General features: G+C 36.3%; 1 pseudogene; it reads right to left on the bottom strand.

The window, feature by feature from the left end:
- Window positions 1-8,916: 8,916 nt before the first annotated feature.
- On the bottom strand, window positions 8,917-19,038 carry LOC102725909 (DNA primase small subunit pseudogene; annotated as a pseudogene).
- Window positions 19,039-19,260: the final 222 nt, after the last annotated feature.

Genomic DNA, 19,260 nt, shown 5'->3' with positions numbered 1-19,260 from the left:
AGGGAGGAGGGTCAGAGGGAGAAGCAGACTCCCCGCCGAGCAGGGAGCCCGATGCGGGACTCGATCCCGGGACTCCAGGATCATGACCTGAGCCGAAGGCAGTCGCTTAACCGACTGAGCCACCCAGGCGCCCCTTAAACAGCTTTTAAATCCATAAACTCATCCACCTGTATGCTATCACTACCCTATCCTAGGCACTCTCAGTTCTCCTCAGTATGAATGCAATGGCCTTCCACTGGTCTGTCCATATATCTTTTATTCCAAGCAGTCTCTGAAGAAAAATCCTTTCACAATATAAAACTGATTACATCAGCCCATTTCTCCTAAAGACAAAACCCAAAATCTTTATTAAGCCTCACATGGAAACTCACACACACATAGAAAGATTCACATGGCCCTATATGGTCTGACATCTTTCTATCCCTTGTCCCCTTTCACTTCAAGCACTCACTGTGCCACACCCCTTCCTTCCCTTCTTAAAACAGGCCAAGCTCCCTCCCTTAATCATCCTTCAGATACCAACAAAAGCTTTGTTGACCATCCTGAGTGGATCAAACTCCCCTACTTTTACAATTACAGCAATTGCAACATTAATAATTTAACATTTCTATGTCTCATTATTCAATCAATGTTTGTCATCTCCCTGAACAAAAGCTAAATGTAGACAGAACCCTAGTTTGTTTTTTTCTTCATGACTATCACAGGCACCTAGCACAAGATAGAACATATAGTTCTAGCTCCATTAATAATTTGCTGAATGAATTAATGAATGAAAAAATGATCTGGCAACCTTAAAAAAAATAAAAACAATTTTAGTTTCTATTGAATCTTCTTAAAATTTCTAAAAGCTTAGTATCTTACTAAGGCATGTTCTTAAAAATCATTTCCCTACTTTATTTCACTTTCAATATTTCTTATATCTCTTGGCCATCTGTTTCTTTTCCATCTTTCCTCTATTTCCTCCCAAGAGAAATCCTGTGCTCCAGCCAAAGCAAATCTTATCACCTTCTCTTCTCCAGCTTTTCCTTTTACTCACTATTAGAACAAGCATGGGGCTCCTTGGTTAGGAGATATTCCTTATAGAAATAAGTAAGGAAAGGGAAATAATGGCTAACATCTATTGAGGGCTTTGCAATGTGTCAGGCACTGGTTTCAGCACTTTACATAGATTGGCTTATTTAAACTTCAAAAAACCCAGTAGATAAGGGCTAAAAGAATTCTATTTTAATGAGGAAAAATGTGAGGCACAAAGGAGTTAGTAATTTGTCAAGATCAGAAGGATGAGAATGGTTGAGCCCCTGTCTGAACCTAGAAACTCTGAGTCTACTGTCTATGATCTTCATCATTAACCAGTATGCTATGGTCTCCCTAAAGCCACAAAATAATTCACAGCCGTGGTGAGCCTGGAAAAGGCAGTGAAAACGCTTGCACTTCCTTTTTTTTTTTTTTTTGCTTGTCACACACTCCCTCATGCACCCAGTTTCACATACTCTAGAAAATAGCCAATAAAAATCAGTAGAATAAATTAATGAATGAAGGAATTGATTAACGAATCACTCCATCAGGTGGTAAGTGATTTAAGGTGTTGAAGAAACAGTGATTCCCTAAGCAGCATGTGTTAAAGAGAATATTTAGGATAGGCTGTAGGGGGCAGCTTTGAAAAAAACACTACTAACTAGATGCATAATAATTTATGTGTGAAGTGTTGGGGCTTGGACTAGAGTATAATCATGAAGCTGGTCAGATAGATACCTTTTACAAAATTTTTAAATGTGATGTTCTTTTTCAACTCCTTCTCTGACTGCCATTTACATAACTGTAGAAGGACAGATAAAGCAGATAATAGGAAAGGGAAGGCAATTTACATCTACAAATTGTTTAACTATCTCATAAAACAGATTAAAATAATTACATAATTACTGTCGAAAAAAGGCCAGCTTCTGCCTTAACAGAACTTATTTCCCATTTAATATCCCATAGAAATTACATTGACCTCTTTCATTGTAGTTTTAGTGATAAGGAAGGAAGTTAAACTGTTTCGAAAAAGGCTTTTCTCTTTTTCATCTCTATTATTTTCTCTTTTCTAGACCACATTAAATTTAGACTCAAGTTTCTAAATGCTACTGTAGTAGACAGAATGACATCCTCCTCCGTCACCAAAGATGTCCATGTCCCAATCCTCAACACCTGTCAGTATGTTACCTTACCTGGCAAAAGGGATTTTGTTGATGTGATTAAATTAAAGATCTTGTGTTGGGGAGACTACCCCTCCATCTGAGTGGATCCAATGTAATCACAAGAGTCCTTATAAGAAGGAGACAAGATGTCAGAATCAGAGATAGTTTCGAAGATAGAAGAAAGGGCCATGAACCCAAGAATGCAGGAGGACTCCAGATGCTGGAAAAGATGAGGAAACAGATTTTTCTCTAGAGTCTCCAAAAAGAATGCAGTTCCTGGACACCTTGATTTTAGGACTTCTGACCTCCATACCAGAAGATAATGAATTTGTATTATTTTAAGCCACTGTGTTTGTGATGTTTGCTACAACAGCAATGGGAATTTAATACCCCTATGGTATGACCATAACTTTGGTTTTTGTTTGTTTGTTTTGTTTTAAGGTTGGCAAAGGAAAAAAGAACTAGTATTGATTCACCTAAAAGAGTCGATTATTTTGCTATTGCTGAGGACAGAGAATTAAAGCAATTCTTGGAATATTCTAAAGAAATCCAATTTTGTTTTGTTTTGTTTTCCGAGATGGTTTAAGTGGCTTCAATGTATCTTAGTTTTTCAAAACTGAATTACCCCTGGAGGAGTAAGAGATTGATAGTGGGAGAAGGCGAAGAGGCAATGTAAATGTAAATACCTGTAGACATTGATTTAGATATGTGTTTTATTCATGAAGTACCACATATTTTATGCCATTGTTTTGATTATTGGAGGAAAAAAAACAATAGCTCCTGAGAGTTAATGATATAAATCCAAGCATGTAACTGTTTGATATACAAACTCCACTACCTAAAAGGCATTCTGGAATTACACTGTTCAAACCAAACTTTTTTAGCAAATTAGAAGCAATGTTTACAATTTCCCGTGTTAATTACTCCCTTTTATCCACACCCGAAACTACAATTCACATTTCAAATTATATACTTTCTACTAGAATACAGTCTTCTATTAATTTACCCATAACCTAAAATTTAATTTCAGTTTTGTATCTAATTAATAGATGCTTATCTTTTTTCATTTGTTGTACATCTAATCTGATGTGGAGAACAAAGGCAAAAGAAAAAAAAAAATTAAATATCCTTACAACCTACAGCCCATTGACAAGTCCTTGAGACAAGTCCTTCGGAGAGTGATCTTCCTCTAGGAACTCAACTACCCTGATGTTAATACTTTGCTAAGGGCTGGGTGGCTAAGTAGCTCAGTCAGTCGTCTGCCTTCGGCTCAGGTCATTACCTCAGGGGCCTGGGGTCAGCCCCTAGTTGGGCTCCCTACTCAAGGAGGAGTCTGTTTTTCCCTCTCCCTCTGCCCCTTCCCTGCCCCCTTTGTGCTCTCTCCCTCAAATAAATCAATAAAATCCTTAAAAAAAAAATACTTTGCTAAGGGCAAAAGTTAACCTTAGCTTAACATTAGCCTGACCTCCAGGATCCTGTGAGTCTCCTTTAACATATAAAAATTCCTTCGGAAACTTCCTTTATCTCTACCCTGCAAGTTATATGTTGGCAATCATAGGGACCACTGATATACATCTGAAGGGTCTCATGACAGATTTTACTAGACAGTAGTAAATGACCTTTTCCCAACAACAGCGCTACTCCTCACAACCCCAGTACAGCTCTTTCTGCCCACGGGTCCTGTCCAATGCTTTCATAAAACCATCCTTTTGGCACTGAAAACACCTCAAGAATTCTTTCTTGACCATTTGCTCTGAACTTCAACATTTTCACATCATTATCCATCTATCTACTGGTCAGAACTTTTCCAAGGCTGATTAAATATATATTTAAATAATAGTGGAAAGGATTCATGTCGTGGTATAATTTTATTTTATTTTAATTATTTTTTGGTACATTTTATATTCAAATACAACAGGTTTTTTTCCTTAAAAAAAAAAAAACCTCTTTCTTTATATATTATTACTGAACCTATGTAGATAAACCAGAAATAATTCCAAACTGTCTTCTGACTGTGCTTGTTAAATGCTGTGTGATTAGCAAGTTTGAATCCTCAAATTTAAGAAAACAAACTTTTTATGTGCCAGACATTTCTCTCACCTCTGTTACAATTACCCAGGCAGAATTCTCACATTCCAAAGTTTCGTTTTCCTTGTAGCTGCAGAGTGCAAACTGACAGGCTGTGATCTCACTAGATGAGGCCAAGAGAATCTGTATTTCTGCCTGATTGCATGAAAGCAAAGTTCTATGACTGTCCCAAGCCATGGGCTTAGGCAAGACTTTTAGATTCTAGAATCTAAAAGGAGCTATTTAAAATGTTGTAAACAAATGAGGTTTTTCCTCAGTAACTTATTGGCCTGACACCATATTTTTCAAAGAATGTATCTTTGTGCCTGAATTTCATTCTTCTTACATACGGATGAACATTTGAACTCCATGAAAACAATTCTTCCTTTAATGTCCTCGTTCTTGCCTTAATCATCACATTGTAGTTGAACTTCATCATATCAAAGAGTTCATTTAAGTGGTGACTACCATTGACCCTTGTAATTCATTCCAGTCTTCTGCAATTTCACCTTGTCTCATTAGGTTCAGTTCCAGCCTGTTTCATGATCATATTATAATTTGTTAGTCTTCCATTAACTTCATTATAGGCAATTGTTTAAGAAATTCTCTTAAAGGGGAGGGGGGTGGGAGGATGGGTTAGCCTGGTGATGGGTATTGAGGAGGGCACATTCTGCATGGAGCACTGGGTGTTATGCACAAACAATGAATCATGGAACACTTCATCTAAAACTAATGATGTAATATATGGGGATTAACATAAGAATAAAAATAAATAAATAAATAGATGAAATACTGTTAAAAAAAAAAAAAAGAAATTTTTTTGGGAAAAGAAATGGAGGGGAATTCAACAGATTTTAGAGTTACTCTGCCTTTGGGTATACTCTAGGCAGATAATAACATTTCAGAAATAATGTGGACTCTCAAGTAGCCTCAGGCATGTACTATAATTTTTATGGTTCCTATAGTCAGGAGGTTTGAGTGAGCCTAATTATTCACTCTTCCCATCTTTGGGAACTTAACCAATTAAAGTCAGACAAGAACCCAGTAAGTATTAAAACAGGTTCAGAAATTTTACTAGCAAAACTGGATTGAAGAACATAGCAGGGTATTTCTATCTTTATTTTCAGCCTCAAGTCTCTGATCTGTCCATCACATTGCAGGCAGACAAGCTGGGCCTAAAAGAAGCCCTGCTTCTTCAGTTTATTCCATGCAATTTATAGGAGCAAGAATTTGCTGTGCTTGGACACAACTCACTCCAAAAGGACAAGAGAGAGTGGGTCCATGCTGCCTCAGTTATAATGCTTTGGTCCTAACCTGATGATTATGTGATTCAGGGGATGGTGAACTCTTAATTGGAATGTTCACTTCTTCCACCATTAGGGAGAACTCAATGCTGGAGCAAGGTGGGAAGGGAGGATGGGATGAAGTATTGCTTCCTGGGAAATGGAGTGGAAGTGCCTTCAGAGAAATATGGACATGTAGCAATAACTTCCTGAACCCTGAAAAACACCTTCATGTGCTGGGTATATGATACCGTGATTCCAAGTATTGCTGTGGAGCTCTTTAGAACTTGAACTCAGCAGACATGACTTCAGATCTCAAACTGCCACCTTTCAATTAGAACATTAGGCAGATATCTTAAGTGTCTAAACCTCAGTTTCTCCATCTGGAAAAGGGCAGTGATATCACTACCTACTTCATAGCGTTGATATGTATATTAGGTGAGAAATTACACTTAATAAAATAAAATAAAATATATAAAATGCCTAATCTGTAGAAAGGCCCCACCAAAGTGATAGTTATAATAGTAATTATAATAATTATTTTATTATTATCTTTACTATCATTCTCAAATGGATATGTTCTTTGTTTTGAAGTGAATTTGCTTATATATACTCACATATAGATCTATGGTCCCTAGTCAGTCGAACCCAGGGTCAGTAAAACAGCCCATAGGCTAAATTCATCCCCAAATCTCTTTTTTTTCCTTATAAACAAATTTGTATTGGAACACAGCCATACTTATTCATTTAAATGTTTATGGCTGCTTTTGAGCAACCATGGCAGAGTTGAGTAGCTGGGACAAACATCAGACACAATCCAGCTCACAAAACTTAAGGTATTTACTTTTGGGCCCTATAGAGAAAAAATTGGGCAATTACTCCTAACCTCTGTGCAGGAATATGTGAAACAATACCCATGTTGGGTGGTAAGAAGCTCTTATGGCAATTCAAAATTAGATGGAGTATTGATACACTTTGAAAAAGTTATTAAAAATGTTAAATTTCAAAGCCTCTGATTTGGGTTCATGGAGTAGTCAGACTTTGAAAACTTTGCTGGGATGACTTTGAAATAATGCTGTGTTTGGCCCCTTCAACCAGACACAAATAGGCATGTTTTTGTTTTATATTATTGTTTCTTAATAAAACATTTTTAAGCGAATTGGTTCTTTACATCTTTACTAATTTTCTTTCCTCATTTGAGATTGTCATTCTTTTTCTAATAGCTTGAGATAAATACTAATTCCTTTATTTTTCATCTTTCTTCATGAATAATGGAGTATTGTGAAGGTCAAACTTTTTTTTCAATCCTGCTTTTTCTAGATCCCCTAGGTTTTGCTATAAAGTATTCTCCTTTTCATTGTTTTTTAGTTCATAATTTTACTTTTTTGTTCCCTTTGATTCAAGAGTTGGGTGTGCCTCTTAATTCCTAAATAATTATGAAACTTTTAAAATTCTTTTTCTAGTTTTATTTTATTATGAGAATGTGATCTACAAACACGCTACTTTTGGGATTTAAGATACTCATTTTAGCCAAGTGCATGATTAATTTTTGTAAATGTTTTATAGGTATACAATAAAGATTATTCTCTATTTGGTGAATTTAAGCTCCCCCTTCTCCTAAATATAGCCTAGTTATATAATCAAATATATTTATTTTATTATTCATAGCCTCTAGGTCTTCATTTGTTTTTTGTCTATTATCTCAATCCAGCTCTAAAATGGTTATTATTGAAATATACTTGCACTAAAAGGAAAAAAAGCACAATATGTCCTCATTCGTGCATATGTAAAATTGTCCTTAGATGTGTTGTGAACTTTGTTATTTCCAGGTGTTACGGCCATCCTGACTTTCATCACCATCTCATTGTTATTTTCAGCAAATCAGGGTTTCTATCATCTCAAACCTTCCTATTTTTAAAGCTCATATATGAAAGAGCACTTGCACTGATTGGCTCTGTAAGTATTAGGCAAATTCCTTAGATCTAAGAATGTTTCTCTTGCATTGCTGTTTTTCAGAACAGCAACTAAGAAACACAAAACAACATGCCTTTGACTGGAGCTGCTTTGAGTTAGTGCCCAGCCTTATGCTAGCTGCCTAATCTGAGTCTTGTCTACTATGATGGCTTAGTTTTAATTTCCAAGATATGATCCTACCACAGGACACTAGATGGAGCTAAAATCTCACTTAATGTTTCTCATAAGGCACACTGATCCCATTTCTCCCAAATCAACTGTGATTTAGGTTGTTTTTTACTGTGCCATTTTCACGATCCTCATATATAGACCACAATCAAGAGTGGCATTTGTGTTTGTTTGTTTTGCACAATAGTCTGTAATACTTCTTAAAAAAGTTGGCAAAGAGAAAGGAATGCAAAGGCATTTCAGTGTATTGCCTGCATTAGTCTGCTCTATGTAAACGAAAAGATAAAAGAAAAAAAAAAAAGACTGTGTAACTATAGAGAAAACATTGTAAAGGAAATGCAAAGAAAGGAAATTTTTCATAAGTCATGGAAAGCACTAGCCCAATAGCTTGCTTCTTAATGTTTCTCAGAAAATAGGATGTAAACCAGAACAACCGTTATGTTTCGATTGGCTGTAAAGCCAGGCAAAAGAAATCTGATACTTCAAAATCTATTGCACAAAATCAAACAAGGAAGAAACAAAACCTTTAAAATTAAAGTATCAGATATATAGAAAGTCCAAGTGTTTTGACAAATACAACAGTTTTGTTGGAGAGGTCAGCTATTTTTCCTAAGCTGTTTCTTTATAGGGGACTAATCCAATTGTTTCTGAGGGAAGAAATTAGGAGCTACAACTCCTAGTTGTAAAAGATACTCTACTAGGCCCTAATATTGTAATATAGTAACTCATATCTTTTGAATTGAAGTTTTCTTAGGCATAGACACCCAGTTTAAAATGATTTTTTAAATAATTTTTAAAAGTGTAGCTTGACTAATGAAAATATTAGTAAGCAAAATTAGGAAGTAACTGAATGAATGAATACACACTTCAGGTATAACTAAGGGTCAAAGATTTAAGGACAAAGCTCTCATTCACCTAGAATAGTCACTGCAGAAATATGGAGGCTGTATCTATTAGGGTGAGATTAAAATCTCAGGCATATTACTGCTCGCTTACCTCTATCTACAGCAATTGGTAGAGCTGAGTATTCATATTGGAAATCTTAGAATTATCACTGTGTAATATTAAATTTTATAAATTTACCTGCAATCCACTTATTCCTCCCCTTATTGCCCCTTCAAGGAATCTTGACACTCTCCTTTGGTGTTCTCAGGAGTATTTTCAACATAATTATTTCTCAAGAAAAGGAAATTTTGCTTTGAGCATTAAGATGCATACATGGTCCTGCCATATTTATTGAATGGCTTTTAAGTATTTGATTTTAGACTGAAAATATCCACATTGGTTTGGGGGTAATTGTTATCTTCGGAAGTCTTTTTGAAATCATTCTTCTTGAGAACTTAACCTTTTCAGGACTTACCCAGGTTTTCACGAAACTGTTTGAAAACTTCCATCTAGGGAGCTAGAAAGGACTTCTTATAATCTCTGATTCTATGTTTGATATCAGATTCAGTTTTCATTCTCCTCTTTTTCTTCTTCATTAGTGGAAATGTTACCCATTTCGTGGCAGATGGAGACTGTGTTTAGAACAGCAAAGGGATCAAACTGATCTACTTTCTGTAAATCATTAGGCACAGAAATGCAACCTATTTTAGTGTGAATATTAAGAGAACTCTTCAGTAAAAGATGGATTCTTTGCTAACATTGATATCCAGCCATGGAAAACAGGGTCGGGGCGTGATCTCCCACTCAAGCCTGGGTCCACATTTGTCATTTTTTATGTTATTCTGACATCTGCTGGCTACCGTCTTGAAATGCTCCCAATGCTGAAGTGAACTGTGATGCTTTTGGAACATTTGTTGGAAGTTCCTCATGAATTGTCTCAAGAATCTTATCCTAGCTTTCTTTATTTTCAAGAATATATTGATCAACCAAGGCATATTTTTTGACGTATTTTAAAATTATGTTTATACCAAAGGTGAATTCTTTGACTAGGTGAACTTTGCTCTTAACATCTTCACCACCCGTCACAAGACTAACAGTCAAGTATCCCAGAATGTACTGCGGAGGACAATTTCCTGACTTATCACAGACCCAACAAGGAACACCCCTCCTTCCAGAAGATATCTAGAGATGATGCTTAAATCCAAAGCCCTCCTTCAGTGCTCAGTCGATGATGCATAATGGCCATCATCCTGAGGGTCTGAGACTCAGAACATGTCTACAGAACCAGAACATCTAACACACTGTCATAGCCTATGATAACAATGTCAAACCTGAGTTCTTTATCTCGAGCCTGGGAAGCTCCGGGCTTCACTGTTATTACGCTGATTGGGTCTGTGGGAATATACCGCGCACTTCGTGCATCTCCTTTCTAGATCACTTTGGGTATTGAAGGACTGGTAGCAAATGTAAATGTCATCTTGTAGAATGAATGAAAACTCACCGTGTGAAAGCCATTTTTTTTTATCACTCCGCCATCGTTCAGCCGGCACAGGTAGTAAAGCTGAAGCAGCTGGGGCAGCTCAGGCGGTCAAACGTCTCCGCCTGCGTAGAGCGCGGGACTCGACGCCGTAGGATCACCACCACGGGAATTGGCGGGAACAGCGCGGCGCGGACTGGCGCCCTCTGCAGGGGCCGCTGGAAATTGTAGCTCCCACTTGGGGGTTGGTCTGGGCACCCCAGGGGCTCCCGCGGTCTCGGCCCATCATCTCTGGGTTCACTGCTCAGCTGGACGCGAGGAGGCTGCGCGCATTTCAGAAAGAGGAACTTCTGTGGAAAGGTGAGCTTTTGAGCCGACTGAGAATGAACACGCAGAGGAAGAGATACAAAGTACCAGGGCAAGAGAACGGGAGGAGAGGGTCCATGCTCTCTCCAGGAGCACGGCTCTGCCCCCGTCTCCACGTGTTCACCAACCTGGAAGCTCCCAGAGCGATTTTTAATTCATTGCAAATTGCGCGCTGCAAAAACCTGTGTGTCCCTGAGGAAAAGAAGGAGGTTGGAAACACAGGGGCAAGTATCAAGCCTATTTGCCTGCCCTGCTTAGGTGTTAACTGCTGCGAGGAGTCAGCTCTGTAGAGTATGAATTAACCTTAGATGGAGTTCAAAATTTGCTTATTAGTCTGCAAATCTTAAGGGCCAAAATGGTTCAGAAATTTACCAAAATAAGACGTGATTTCTCTCCGAGTAAAACTGCATTTGATTCTTTCAGAACTAGTAATCTAAATTTCAAAATAGTGAGAAAAAGAAACCAGTCAATTGGTATTTGACCCCCCTGTTCATTGCCTATTTGGCACAATGCAAAAAGTTAGTATTACATTTTTTTTGGAGAGGATCTGGTTTAAGAATATTTTTCCCTATCCTAAGATCGTAAGTATATTCTCCTATATCTTCTTTAAGAAATTAAGGTTTATTTTTTCTTTCTTAGACTGGAATGCATTTTTTTTTTAAGTCTAGTGAAGAAAAGAACTTGCTGTGGGAGAAAGCCATGGAAGGTCTCAGGGACCCCAGGAAGATAAAATGTATTAAAATATTTACCATGCCTTTCAGGAAGACAGAGATATTGTTGAATTGAAAGAGAAAGAAAGAAAGAAAGAAAAAAGAGGAGGGAGGGAGGAAGGAAAGAGGAAAGAAAAAAAGAAAATAGTAAGGGTTAGAGTAGTGACTGGACCAAAAAAAAAAAAAAAAAATTGAAGAACGAATGAATTTAAAACCATCAAAAGAAATTGGATCTGTCAAGTGCAGGGCAGGAAAGAAAAATGAAAAACAAAAATTATTATAAATAAAGAAATACAAAGAAACTTGGAAAAAATATTTGTTATTAATCAGCTCTGGCTGTCAAAATAGAATACCGTAGACTGGGTGCCTTAACAGAGATTTATTTCTCACATTTCTGGAGGTTGGTAAGTCCAAGATCAAGATTCAGTTTTTTGGTAAGGGCTCTCTTCCTGGCTTCCAGAAGGCTTTTCACTGTATTCTTACATGGTGGAGAGAGGAAGCATGCTCTCTGGTGCCTCTTACAACGCACTAATCCCAACAGGAGGGTCACACCTTCATGATTTCTTTGAAATCTGTTTATCTCCCCAAGGCTCCATCTCCAGTTGCCATCACATTGGGCATTAGGGCTTCAACATATGAATTCTGGAGGGACATAATTCAGTCCATACCATTCCACTCCTGGCTATACAACATTAATGCCATTCTCATTTACAAAATGCATGCATGCCATTCCAGCAGCCCCTAAATTCTAAACTCTTTCCAGCATCAATTCTAAAGTCAAAGTCCAAAGTCTCATATAAATATCAAAATCAGACATGAGTGAGACTCAAGGTATGATTCATCAGAAGCAAAATTCCTTTCCAGCTGTGAACTTGTATGAGGTTATATTTAAGGGCAAAATCAAGCACATTAGCAATGGGATGAAGGGAATAAGAATAGTGATCATGAAAGAAAGGCAAAAATAAGAAGAAAGAGGACAGGCAGTGATATATGATGGCAATGTGCTTTTTAATTTAAAAGCGTAATTAACAATTCTTTCAAACTGAGCTCCAATAGAAAATCAAAACAATAAAATGGAAAGAAAGGAAGAAAAAAAAAAACCCTTAACATTTGATGTTTACTACTGGGAATTCTGAATGTTTTATTTAATACTTTGAAAAATGAACATATTGAACATCTTAATTTATTGGGCCTCCTAGGGAGAAGGGAACCCCCCTCCCAGATATTTCTAAATGTGAAAATCTTTCATTACTTATTCATGTACTATTTATTGTTAATATTATCTAATACTTACTACTACCATTATGTTACTACAATGCATTGGCACAGTGATTCTTGTTTATCTTGCTTGTTCTTCCAAGTGTGCTTTCCAACTGAAGATTCATGTCTTCCAATTGTACTAGAATATTCTCAGCCTTACCTCTTTGGTATTGTTTCTCCAACATTTCCTCAGTGTCTTTCTCATGCATTCCTGTTAGAGATACATTAGATCCTCTCACTAAATCAGTCATTTGACATCTATTTCTGAACTTCTTTTTTGTGTTTTCACTCTTTATCTTACTAGCTCATCTATGTTTGCTGTGCATTTTTTTAAGATAAAAAAGAAAATAATACTTTCTTTGACTGTGTTCCTTTTCAACCTAAAAAAAATCTGCTAAATTTTTAATTTCAATAATTACATTTTTAATACCTGATATTTAGAACTAGTTGTTTTTCATATTGTCCTGATCTTTGTTTCATGTTTACCTTTTTCCTGTGCTTTTGAAAATCTGCAAAATTACTTATCTTAAGGTCATCTCAGATACACTATTTTGTATTGTATCTGAAGTGACCATCTTGTGAATTTTGATTTTTTAATCTATTGCTCTTATCATTCTTCTCCTCATTGGTTTTGGAATTTTGGTTTGTAGGCCCAGCTATGATGGCATTTGTCTCCCCTTCCTTCCCTCTCTGTGCTCCTCTTGTCTGGTTTTGGGTGTCTCAATTTGGTGTTTATAATCCTGTGTATATAACCAGATATTTTATTGTCAGCTTAGCACTTACATCTTCTGGGGTTAGTGGGGAAACCTCAGATTAAGTCATGGCCTAGCAAGTGGCTTGGTACCTGATCTTAATGGGAAGATTTTTCTGTTTGTTTTTTTCCCTCATATTCTTTTTTTTTTTTTTTAAAGATTTTATTTATTCGACAGAGAGAGACACAGCGAGAGAGGGAACACAAGCAGGGGGAGTGGGAGACGGAGAAGCAGGCCTCCCTCAGAGCAGGGAGCCCGATGTGGGGCTCGATCCCAGGACCCTGGGATCATGACCGGAGCTGAAGGCAGACGCTTAACACCTGAGCCACCCAGGTGCCCCTCCCTCATATTCTTAGGTATGCCTATTTATATAAGTCATTTGCTTGGGAAAATTATAGCTTTTCTTTGCTCCCCATTCATAGGCCTGGATCCAAACTGAACCCAGATTCAGTGTCTACCTCACTGAGGCATTTTAAATCTCTGCTTCCCCCATCTATTGTGCCTGTTGCTGGACACAAAGCCCAAACACCTGAAGTTTCAACCCTGCTTTCTGTTTTTCACATCTGATATTTCATCGCTGGTTCCATAGACATTTATCTTATTTTTAAGGATTGCTTTACTTTAAAAATTCTCCTTTTCCAGACTTTCTCTATAATTGATATTTTTGCTTAATGTATGGAACTGTCTCAGTGAACTGTGTCTGGTGTCTCAGTCTTCTTTTTCATTAAAACAAAACAAAACAAAATCACGTAAAGCTTAAAGTAACACTGAAGAGATTCTTTTCATCATCTGAAAGAAATTCTTTCCTCAAAGTCTTAAATGTATAGCTATATTTTAGTCTCCATTCTAAAATCTTTCATGAGAGTGATGTTTCAAAAATTATTTTCCTAAATTTGTACAAATTATTTTTAATCTGCTAGTTGCTGGTCAAGATTTTTAAAGTTTAAAATGATATAACTTTTAGAAGAGTTAAGTCACTTTTTTGTCTTTTGATGACATACTAGCAAAAGGGTATTTGCAAATGATATTGCTTATAAAGAGAGACTTGTTTTTAGTAGCTTAGTCAAACTTATTTTCATGGATTTATTTTGTACAAATAAAACTTGGGGTTGCATATGCTTTATCTGAGTCATTAATTTGGGATAATCTTTTCACTGGAAAGTACAATGTCACACCAACCCTTGTCAAAATATAACATTTTGAAAGTGCATTAAAAATAATGTAGTACTTATAATTTTGCATGAATATTTTGGTCACAGAGAGAGAAATCTATTTTAAATTAATAAGAAATATCTTCTCAAATGTGTAGTAGCTACTTGTTATGTGAGTTTTTATAACAATGCTGTTAAAATATTCATTTCTATGAATCATCTTTTTCAGATATTTGTCATAAGGGTATTTATTTATTCATTCGTGTCTAACATGTTTAGAGAATACAAAGTACATACTTTTTCAACAAAAAAGTTGCCAACTTTATCTTCATAAAAGGTAGTACTGTTGGAATTAAAGATAGTAAAAAGATACCATTTTACTCCCTAAAAGGCACAATCAAAATAAATTCCTATATTAGATTAAATTGCATTTGGTTGATTTAGTCCTCTTTCAGTCTTTAGCCATTAGCTATCTCTGATTTCATGTCCCTTAATTTTCAAATTCTTTCACTTAATTTGACAAGCAATAAGTAACAAATAATATAATTACAAACCTTCTAAGCCATTTTAGTAGTCTTTAGCTTAGTGTTTTAATCTGAAATTATACTTAAAGAATAATCTAATCATAAACTAGATACATAGAAACAAAGCTGACCAAGTTCACATGAATTATATATAAAAAGAACACGGGATCAGAGTCAGAGACCTGAATTTGTATTCTGTCTTCACCACTTAGTGCCTCTATGACCTTAGGAAAGTTGAAGTCTCAGTTTCATCATCTGTGAAATACTGGAAATAACACATAACTCCTAGGTTTATTGGAGGATAAAATGAGATAATGTAAAATCATTGACCCAGTGCTTTTCCTATATCAGGGACTCTCTCAGTGATGATTATATCAGATATGAGAGTTAAAGATTATCTATTTGATTTCTTGGAACAAAAGTATCTAAACAAATGGCCTTTGTATTTTAGTCAATATTCCCCCCCCCGCCCCGCCTTTTTTTTTTGACTACTTACTATGAGACCTGTATAGTCTTAGTTTGGAAGTGCAAACATGAGCTTGAATTCTATGCTGGTGAGGAAGAACATTTATACTTAGAAAATTTTCCTAATTTCTAGTAAAGGTCAGATAGGATTTAGTCATGGGAATAAGAACCAGGATATAAGATAATCAGACATTAAGAAAACTATTATCTCAGTTTCTTGCTCTCTGTCTCTCTTTCTGGGTTCATATTTTCTCTCATCTCTACTTCTCCTTGTGGGTCAGCTTCTTTCATCTTTCTCCTGGCACATCAAATTTCTTTGTTCCAGTTGCTCATGTCAGTCCAGTGACGGCCACATTAGACTCTTTCAATGCAGGGACTGCACCTCTAATCTCTCTGGGTAACAACTCTGCAGTCCTTGGAGATAAATTCCCATTGACCCTGTTTTAGTTGACTGTCCACCTACTTCATTTGGCTGTGGCAGGTGGCAAGGTCATGGAGTAGGCTACTTATTCAGAAGAAACTGAGAGCATCCAAGGATCTAAGGATGTGGTCTGTACAGGCAGAAATGAGTTAGTTTCTAACTACTAATAAATATTCCAAAGAAGGGGAAGTGTATTATTCAGAGAAAAGGGAGTTTTAAAAAAAGCCAGAGCATAGGCTGATTGAAATAAGATCAACCATGCCATATCTGACTTCATCTAAATTTTCTCACATCAAAATATCTTATTATAATGCAGTGACAAAAGAGAAATATTTATGAGTGTTGAATAAACTATTACATGAATCTAAGAACTCCCTGGCAAAGAGTTTTGGTGTCTTGATAAAATGTTATAATTGTTCAAAACCTTCTTTTTTTTTTTTTTAAGATTTTATTTTATTTATTTGTCAGAGAGAAAGAGCACAAGGAGGGGAAGTGGCAGGCAGAGGGAGAAACGGACTCCCTGCTGAGCAAGGAGCCTGATGCAGGACTGATCCCAGGACTCTGGGATCATGACCTAAGCCAAAGGCAGCCACCCAACCAACTGAGCCACCCAGGCATCCCGTTCAAAACCTTCTTTAGACACCTTTATAAATTATATTTTTTTGTGAACTCACTTGCTTCAGTCATCTTGCTGAATGAACAAAGACAAAACATTTGGCTTCACTCTACTCCAGAGATACAAATTGTTCCTAGAACCACAGCCAAATAGAAACTCTTGGTTTGAAAGATGAACAGGTGAGAGCCTGTGTGTATGTATTTTTAAATATATATATGTTTATACAACAGTATTTGAGGAAGGATTTATGGTAGCTCATTCAATATTGCATCAGAAAATATTACTTTACTAGGAGAAAGCATTTCAAACAGCATGTCCTACTGAAAGTGGATAAAGGACATCACTCTACATTACACACAAAAGAATCAATAGTATTATCTGGAATTTAGATCTAGGAAAAAAGAAGTGACATTCAAGGACAAAGGATAAGTTGGACAGAAGTAGAAACATAATTTGGATTCTTAACACCAACTAATTCTGTAGTGAGGATGGTGAAATTTAAAACATGGCAGCCAATTCAGAGAGGGGAACTTACCTAAATTAAAAGAAAAAAAAAACCATTTCAGACTGTGTGCCAATCAGGAGAATTAATATATGATTTACGTGCTGAAAATTACTTCTTTTTTTGAACAAAATTACCTGTAGTAAAGTTTCAGATCAACTAATACTGAATGTCTACCATATATTAGATTCCATACTAAGTTTCGAGGATAAAGAATTAAGCGACTGCCTTCGGCTCAGGTCATGATCCTGGAGTCCCGGGATCGAGTCCCGCATCGGGCTCCCTGCTCGGCGGGGAGTCTGCTTCTCCCTCTCACCCTTCCCCATCTCATGCTCTCTCTCTCATTCTCTCTCTCAAATAAAATCTAAAAAAAAAAAGAATTAATAAAAGTTACAATGCCTTCCTCTAAGGATTTTAAATGAGAATATTAGATGAGTAAAACATGAATACACATAATTATTAGTTCACTGTTACTTTCAGAATGATAAGAGCATGTATACAGTACCAAAAAAATATGAAGAAAGTTATGTTGAAACTACCAGTGTGTAAACCACAGTTTGATTACTAATCCTATAGGTTTCAGGTTTATGAAGACCGGAGATTTCACCATAAATCCTGATGTTGCCTTGCTGAGGTGAAAAGAATTGACAACAGATTTCTTTTCTTTGGAGTATCAAAACCTTAGGCCAAATGCTTGAGGTGTTAAATATTAAATCAAAACCCAGTCAATGGATAAAGGAGGTTTTTGTTTGTTTGTTTGTTTTATATAGTAGGGCCTTCCCATGCATCTGACATCAAGCTTGGTAGACAATTACCTACTTCACGCCTTGTGCATGGAAAGGGTTCCCTTTCAACATGACCCCACTTGGAACTCCTGTTTGTGACAGATCTAAGGCAATGTTCCTGGCTTTCTTGTACCTATTTTTCATTCCATAGTCCCAGTTTATTCTTGCCTATGACGTTGTATGGTTTTCTTCTCATGACCTTATACTCTAGATAACATTTGAAGGCTCTCCCTCATTTGTGTGCTCGAACTTGGCATCCATGATTCCCTTTATTTTGTCTTGATGACCTAAGTTCTCCCTAAACTTTTTCCAGTAGTTTCATGTCTGTCTACATTATTATATATCAATAGTGACATACAATTTTTTATGCCTTGATTACCTGGCCCAGATTTTGTCCCTTTCTCCTTGCAGCTTCCCATAAAAATTTTGGGATTATATTAGGGATATCTAATAGTTCTCCCGTATTGCTCAAAATCTGCTTTATATTTGGTTATTAGATCAAGGTTTAACAAACTTTAAGCAAAAGCTGTATTTGTTTTTATTCTCACTGTATCTACGGATTCCATCAAACCCACCCCCCTCCTTCTCCTAGTGCCGGTGTGAAGCATCTTGGGATAAGTCTGTGATTAGAAGCTTAACTTGGACATGTTCAGTAAATACCTGTTAACAGTAGTGCGAGTGAATGGTTTGGTAGACAATGGAAGCCATAGGGTAAGTTCCTAAATACCAGTCTCTCCTCTCACTGCAATGTTTTGTCTCTGCTTAGATATTTGACTAACAAATGTCATTAAAAATACAAGTATTATTTAGGAGAATAATTCCTAAGGTTGTCAAATAATCCTAAGGAATTATTTGACAACCTCAATTATGATTACATACATTAGTAATACTTTGTTGACATTTCCACTGAGAGCACATGTAGAACACAGGACAAAGATATGAATAGATGGGAGGCAACGTTAGAGGGAAGTGAATGGAAGGATTTTTATGATACCACGTACACTAATTACTGAGACTGAGCAATTAGGAAATTTCTGTCCTAATCTTAGATTTGCCTCTGACTATAATTGGCAAACCATTGAATCCATGTTTTCTAAATTTTCTTTTGAAAATAAAAGAAATTAGGTTTGATACTTGAAGTGCCTTTGCTCACCCTGTGCAAATTTTGGCATGGGGGTTAGAGCTTCCTTCTTTGCTTTAGGTTATTTTTTACTAAAAATAAAAATATTTTTATTGCTTTAAACATTCCACTGAAATGATAGCAATTTATAAATCATGAAAAGGACAAAGTAAAATATAGAACACCAAAGATATTGTAAACACTTTTGAGGTGTGGGGGTTACTTGTATTTAAGTATCTTTTTTTTAATTTATTTTTTTATTATTATGTTATGTTAATCACCGTATATTACATCATTAGTTTTTGATGTAGTGTTCCATGATTCATTGTTTGCATATAATACCCAGTGCTCCATGCAGAACATGCCCTCTTTAATACCCATCACCAGGCTAACCCATCCCCCCACCCCCCTCTCCTCAAGTATCCTTTTTAATATGGGATATTAGTAAGAAGCACAGAGTGCAAAAATACAGAATCAGCAATTGTATACATTAGTGGCATTGAACACCCTGAGTGCTTGCATTTCATATTCTTTCCATATTCTTCTAATTTTTAGTT

Source organism: Leptonychotes weddellii, chromosome 3, assembly GCF_054177405.1.
Source record: "Leptonychotes weddellii isolate Sample4059 chromosome 3, ASM5417740v2, whole genome shotgun sequence".
In the NCBI taxonomy this organism is placed as follows: Eukaryota; Metazoa; Chordata; class Mammalia; order Carnivora; family Phocidae; genus Leptonychotes; species Leptonychotes weddellii.
The sequence above is the reverse complement of the archived record's forward strand: the minus strand, read 5'-3'. Positions and strand labels throughout refer to the sequence as shown.